The 7,500-nt window shown below is 42.1% G+C and overlaps 1 non-coding gene across 1 annotated transcript; it reads left to right on the top strand.

The window, feature by feature from the left end:
* Positions 1 to 3,291: 3,291 nt before the first annotated feature.
* Positions 3,292 to 3,410, top strand: LOC123688428. The gene has a single exon (XR_006749950.1). It is a non-coding gene; the product is annotated as a 5S ribosomal RNA (ribosomal RNA).
* The last annotated feature ends 4,090 nt before the right edge of the window (positions 3,411 to 7,500 follow it).

The following is a 7,500-nucleotide window of genomic DNA, read 5'->3' on the forward strand; positions in this document are numbered from 1 at the left end:
TGATTCGAGATTCAACAATATTTGTCGCTCGGAACGAATTGAGTGGTTGCAAATTTTTTGTGAACATAACCCGCAACGGGCAGAGGATCACGATTTTAAGGTTGGTCGCTTAAAGGCCATTCGACTACAAAGAGACGAAGCGGACCGCGACCTCGCTGCATGAGGTTGACGAAAGCGACCCAAGATGCGAAAGCCGAAACCAACACACCTTGCCAGTACCCAAACGCCGAGGTCGGATTCGGGTCTACCACTTACCAACTGAATATCATCCTAAAAAGAACTCCAAACAGTCTAGGACAGGACCCATTCTCCACCCCTTCTATATATGTCAGGAGAACCCCGGATTCCCCTCCAGACACGATTTAGCAAACTTTTCCCGATCGATCCGACCCACCGAGGCCGTTTCGACCGTTCGCCGCGCCTACTAGAGCTGATTTCTTCGGACTCCGATCAGAAAATCCGCCGATGCATGTCGTTAACACCTAGTCCGCCTCGTCCGATCGATCGAGGCCGTTTCGACCGTTCGCCGCGCCTACTAGAGCTGATTTCTTCGGACTCCGATCAGAAAATCCGCCGATGCATGTCGTTAACACCTAGTCCGCCTCGTCCGATCGATCTAGGCCGTCTCGAACCACCCATCGCGCATCGAAAGTCGCATCTCTCGAACTCCGATCCGGAAATCGGCCGATGCATCACGTTAACTATTTCTTATATATCTAATATAATATACATGGAGACGGTAAGAATTCTTTTAATCGAAGATATACATATACTTCTCATCAATATCCAAAAGCTTATCGAAAAATAAATTACTCAACTTTTACGTGAAGAATCGTTCACCCAAACCTTATCCCCTATATATGTCAGGAGAACCCAAGGTTCCCCTCCAGACACGATTTAGCAAACTTTCCCGATCGATCCGACCCACCGAGGCCGTCTCGACCGTCCGCTGCGCCTACTAGGGCCGATTTCTTCGGACTCCGATCAGAAAATATACCGATGCATGTCGTTAACACCTAGTCCGCCTCGTCCGATCTATCTAAACAGTCTCGACGCACCCAACACTCTTTCAAAGTCGGATTACTCGGACTCAATCTGAAAATGGACCGATGCATGACGTCAACACTTAGCCCGCCTCGTCTGATCTATCTAAGCCATCTCGACCCACCCAACACGCCTTCCAAGTCGGATCACTCGGACTTCGATCTGAAAATCTCCGGACTCATTTTTATGAATATCCCCAGTCAGTAAGAACGTTATTTCGCCAATATATACCAACAATAAACCATATTCCAATAGCTGAACCAAAAATATAATTCCCGATCCAAACGTTCTGCATCGCCCAACGCGACCACCTTCCCTATATATGTCAGGAGAGCACAGGGTTCCCCTCCAGACAACACTTACGCTCTATCCCCGACTCTCGGTCGATCGATAGGCCAGGTCAGCGGTGTCTGTTTCGGCCGAAGCTCGGACTTTGGTCAAAATGTTCCGATACAAAATTTGAACCAAGATAGATACAGATATGATTCCTTCTTAAATATACGTTGATTATCGAACAGAATATGGTAAATATTTTGCGATGACCGAGGATTTCATGAATTTTTTTTTTTTTTCGAAAAATTTTCTATTATCGGAATTTCCTCAAATTTCATTTGGTTGCCTCCTAATGCTTATTAAAAATGATAACCAACAATCAGAATCATTATTTATCATTTATTTCAATTTTTATAATGAAAAACGTTCACGTCCTTTCGCGCCTCTCGATCGTCGTTTACGTGATGCATCGGTCAGCCCTAGTTTACGTGGTGCATCGGTAAGATCGAGTTCACGTTCTGCATCGGTCTGCCCGAGTTTACGTGGTGCATCGGTAAGATCGAGATTACGTGGTGCATCGGTAAGATCGAGTTCACGTTCTGCATCGGTCTGCCTGAGTTTACGTGGTGCATCGGTATGATCGAGTTTACGTTCTGCATCGGTGTGATCTAGTTTACGTTGTGCATCGGTAAGATCGAGATTACGTGAAGCATCGGTATGATCGAGTTTACGTTCTGCATCGGTCTGGACTCTGAGATATATTTTCGACGTGAAAATGTTCCGATACAACTTTTGAACCAGGATAGTTAGAGAGATGATTTTTTCTGGGATGTACGTTGATTGGGGAATGGATTGTGGAAAATAACTTGCCATGACCGAGGTGTTCTCGAATTTTTTTTTTTTTTCGAAAAATATTTTCTGATTTTGGATTTCACTCAAATTTGATTTCGTTGCCTTCTAATGTGTTCTAAAAGAGTAAATCAGTAATCAGAATCGAAAAATATTTTTCGGATTTTTTTTTTTTTGAAAAAAAATTTTCTGATTTTGGAATTTCCTCAAATTTGATTTGGTTGCCTTCTAATGTGTTTTTAAAGCGTAAATCAGTAATCAGAATCAATATTCATTGTCGACTTTAATTTTTATAAGGAAAAATGTTCACGTCCTTAAACGCCTCCCCATCATTAGCCCGAGTCCAAGTCGATGTCAGTCCCGAGCGGACGGTGTCAGATACTACCTATCGCCCCGGTCTGGACTTGGCGAGGTATTTCGACGTGAAATGTTCCGATACAACTTTTGAACCAGGATAGTTAGAGAGATGATTTCTTCTATGTTGTACGTTGATTGTGGAATGGATTGTGGGAAATAACTTGCCATGACCCAGGTGTTCTTGAATTTTTTTTTTTTTCGAAAAAAATTTTCTGATCTTGAAATTTCCTCAAATCTGATTGCGTTGCCTTCTAATGTGTACTAAAAGAGTAAATCAGTAATCAGAATCAATATTCATTGTCGACTTTAATTTTTATAAGGAAAAATGTTCACGTCCTTAAACGCCTCTCCATCGTTACCCCGACTCCAAGACGATGTTAGACCGGAGCGGACGGTGTCAAATGCGACCGATCTCCCCGGTCTGGACTTAGCGAGATATTCCGACGTGAAATGTTCCGATACAAAAATTTAACTGTGATAGTTAGAGAGATGGTTCCTTTTGTGATGTACGTTGATTGTGTAATAGAATATGGAAATAAACTTGAGATGACCGAGGTCTTCTGGGATTTTTTTTTTTTTTCGAAAAATATTTTTCGATTTCGGAAATCCCTCAAATTTCATTGAGATATGTCCTAATGTGTTCTTAAAACTTAAATCAACAATCAGAATTAATATCCAAAAGTTATTTCATTTTTTATAAGGAAAAACGTTCACGTCCTTTCCGCTCCCAAAAAGTGAGATATCATAGAAAATATCGCTATATTTGTTGTTTACGGCCATACCACGCTGAAATTGCCAGTTCTCGTCAGAACACTGAAGCCAAGCAGCGTCGGGCGCGGTTAGTACTTGGATGGGTGACCGCTTGGGAACACCGCGTGCTGTAAGCTTTTTTTTTACGTTCTGCATCGGTCTGCCGAGATAACGTGGTGCATCGGTATGATCGAGTTTACGTTCTGCATCGGTAAGATCGAGATTACGTGATGCATCGGTAAGATTGAGATTACGTGGTGCATCGGTAAGATCGAGTTTACGTGGTGCATCGGTAAGATCCAATTCACGTTCTGCATCGGTAAGATCCAGTTCACGTGGTGCATCGGTAAGATCGAGATTACGTGGTGCATCGGTAAGATCGAGTTTACGTGGTGCATCGGTAAGATCCAATTCACGTTCTGCATCGGTAAGATCCAGTTCACGTGGTGCATCGGTAAGATTGAGATTACGTGGTGCATCGGTAAGATCGAGTTTACGTGGTGCATCGGTAAGATCCAATTCACGTTCTGCATCGGTAAGATCCAGTTCACGTGGTGCATCGGTAAGATTGAGATTACGTGGTGCATCGGTAAGATCGAGTTTACGTGGTGCATCGGTAAGATCCAATTCACGTTCTGCATCGGTAAGATCCAGTTCACGTGGTGCATCGGTAAGATCGAGATTACGTGGTGCATCGGTAAGATCGAGTTTACGTGGTGCATCGGTAAGATCCAATTCACGTTCTGCATCGGTAAGATCCAGTTCACGTGGTGCATCGGTAAGATTGAGATTACGTGGTGCATCGGTAAGATCCAGTTCACGTGGTGCATCGGTAAGATGGAGATTACGTGGTGCATCGGTAAGATCGAGATTACGTGGTGCATCGGTAAGATCTACTTTACGTTCTGCATCGGTCTGCCCTTGTTTACGTGGTGCATCGGTAAGATCGAGATTACGTGAAGCATCGGTATGATCGAGTTTACGTTCTGCATCGGTCTGCCCGATATTACGTGGTGCATCGGTCTGCCCTAGTTTACGTGGTGCATCGGTTTGGACTTAGAGATATATTTTCGACGTGAAAATGTTCCGATACAACTTTTGAACCAGGATAGTTAGAGAGATGATTTTTTCTGGGATGTACGTGGATCGGGGAATGGATTGTGGGAAATAACTTGCCATGACCGAGGTGTCCTCGAATTTTTTTTTTTTTCGAAAAAAATTTTCTGATTGTGGAATTTTCTCAAATTTGATTTGGTTGCCTCCTAATGTGTTCTAAAAGAGTAAATCAGTAATCGGAATCGAAAAATATTTTTCGGATTTTTTTTTTTTTCGAAAAAAATTTTCTGATCGTGGAATTTCCTCAAATTCGATTTGGTTGCCTTCTAATGTGTTTTTAAAGCGTAAATCAGTAATCAGAATCAATATTCATTGTCGACTTTAATTTTTATAAGGAAAAATGTTCACGTCCTTAAACGCCTCCCCATCATCAGCCCGAGTCCAAGTCGATGTCAGTCCCGAGCGGACGGTGTCAGATACTACCTATCGCCGAGGTCTGGACTTGGCGAGATATTACGACGTGAAATGTTCCGATACAACTTTTGAACCAGGATAGTTAGAGAGATGATTTCTTCTATGTTGTACGTTGATTGTGGAATGAAATACGGAAAATAACTCGCCATGACCGAGGTGATTACGATTTTTTTTTTTTTTCGAAAAAAATTTTCTGATCGTGGAATTTTCTCAAATTTGATTTGGTTGCCTCCTTATATGTTCTAGTAGCGATAATCAACAATCAGAATCAAAATCCATGGTCGGGTTTGATTTTTATAAGGAAAAATGTTCACGTCCTTTTTTACAACCCCGACTCATTGACGATGTTAGAACCGAGCCGGCGGTGTCAGATACGACCGATCGCCCCGGTCCCGATCGTCATTTACGTTGTGCATCGGTCTGCCCGAGATTACGTGGTGCATCGGTATGATCGAGTTTACGTGGTGCATCGGTAAGATCCAATTCACGTTCTGCATCGGTAAGATCCAATTCACGTTCTGCATCGGTAAGATCCAGTTCACGTGGTGCATCGGTAAGATGGAGATTACGTGGTGCATCGGTAAGATCGAGATTACGTGGTGCATCGGTAAGATCTACTTTACGTTCTGCATCGGTCTGCCCTTGTTTACGTGGTGCATCGGTAAGATCGAGATTACGTGAAGCATCGGTATGATCGAGTTTACGTTCTGCATCGGTCTGCCCGATATTACGTGGTGCATCGGTCTGCCCTAGTTTACGTGGTGCATCGGTTTGGACTTAGAGATATATTTTCGACGTGAAAATGTTCCGATACAACTTTTGAACCAGGATAGTTAGAGAGATGATTTTTTCTGGGATGTACGTGGATCGGGGAATGGATTGTGGGAAATAACTTGCCATGACCGAGGTGTCCTCGAATTTTTTTTTTTTTCGAAAAAAATTTTCTGATTGTGGAATTTTCTCAAATTTGATTTGGTTGCCTCCTAATGTGTTCTAAAAGAGTAAATCAGTAATCGGAATCGAAAAATATTTTTCGGATTTTTTTTTTTTTCGAAAAAAATTTTCTGATCGTGGAATTTCCTCAAATTCGATTTGGTTGCCTTCTAATGTGTTTTTAAAGCGTAAATCAGTAATCAGAATCAATATTCATTGTCGACTTTAATTTTTATAAGGAAAAATGTTCACGTCCTTAAACGCCTCCCCATCATCAGCCCGAGTCCAAGTCGATGTCAGTCCCGAGCGGACGGTGTCAGATACTACCTATCGCCGAGGTCTGGACTTGGCGAGATATTACGACGTGAAATGTTCCGATACAACTTTTGAACCAGGATAGTTAGAGAGATGATTTCTTCTATGTTGTACGTTGATTGTGGAATGAAATACGGAAAATAACTCGCCATGACCGAGGTGATTACGATTTTTTTTTTTTTTCGAAAAAAATTTTCTGATCGTGGAATTTTCTCAAATTTGATTTGGTTGCCTCCTTATATGTTCTAGTAGCGATAATCAACAATCAGAATCAAAATCCATGGTCGGGTTTGATTTTTATAAGGAAAAATGTTCACGTCCTTTTTTACAACCCCGACTCATTGACGATGTTAGAACCGAGCCGGCGGTGTCAGATACGACCGATCGCCCCGGTCCCGATCGTCATTTACGTTGTGCATCGGTCTGCCCGAGATTACGTGGTGCATCGGTATGATCGAGTTTACGTGGTGCATCGGTAAGATCCAATTCACGTTCTGCATCGGTAAGATCCAATTCACGTTCTGCATCGGTAAGATCCAGTTCACGTGGTGCATCGGTAAGATGGAGATTACGTGGTGCATCGGTAAGATCGAGATTACGTGGTGCATCGGTAAGATCTACTTTACGTTCTGCATCGGTCTGCCCTTGTTTACGTGGTGCATCGGTAAGATCGAGATTACGTGAAGCATCGGTATGATCGAGTTTACGTTCTGCATCGGTCTGCCCGATATTACGTGGTGCATCGGTCTGCCCTAGTTTACGTGGTGCATCGGTTTGGACTTAGAGATATATTTTCGACGTGAAAATGTTCCGATACAACTTTTGAACCAGGATAGTTAGAGAGATGATTTTTTCTGGGATGTACGTGGATCGGGGAATGGATTGTGGGAAATAACTTGCCATGACCGAGGTGTCCTCGAATTTTTTTTTTTTTCGAAAAAAATTTTCTGATTGTGGAATTTTCTCAAATTTGATTTGGTTGCCTCCTAATGTGTTCTAATAGCGATAATCAACAATCAGAATCAAAATCCATGGTCGGGTTTGATTTTTATAAGGAATAATGTTCACGTCCTTTTTCGCCTATGTTCTTTTTCGACGTGAAAAGTTCCGATACAACTTTTGAACCAGGATAGTTAGAGAGATGATTTTTTCTGGGATGTATGTTGATTGACGTACGAAACTTGGAAAAAAAATAGAAAAGACCGAGGTACTCTAGAAAAAAAATTTATTGAAAATATTTTTTTGATTTCGGAATTAATTCGAAATTCATTCAGATGTCTTCTATCAATATCGCGAAAGAAAAATCAATAATCAGAATCGATATTCATCTAAGATTATTTCCTTTTGGATTGTGTTAACATTCGGTACGATCTTGTCTACGTGATGCATCGGTTTGTTTCTCGGCTCTTGTGAGCAAGTTGGACACTCGAGACGGCCTCCATCGATCGG

The sequence above is a fragment of the Harmonia axyridis genome, chromosome X, assembly GCF_914767665.1.
Source record: "Harmonia axyridis chromosome X, icHarAxyr1.1, whole genome shotgun sequence".
NCBI classification, from domain to species: Eukaryota; Metazoa; Arthropoda; class Insecta; order Coleoptera; family Coccinellidae; genus Harmonia; species Harmonia axyridis.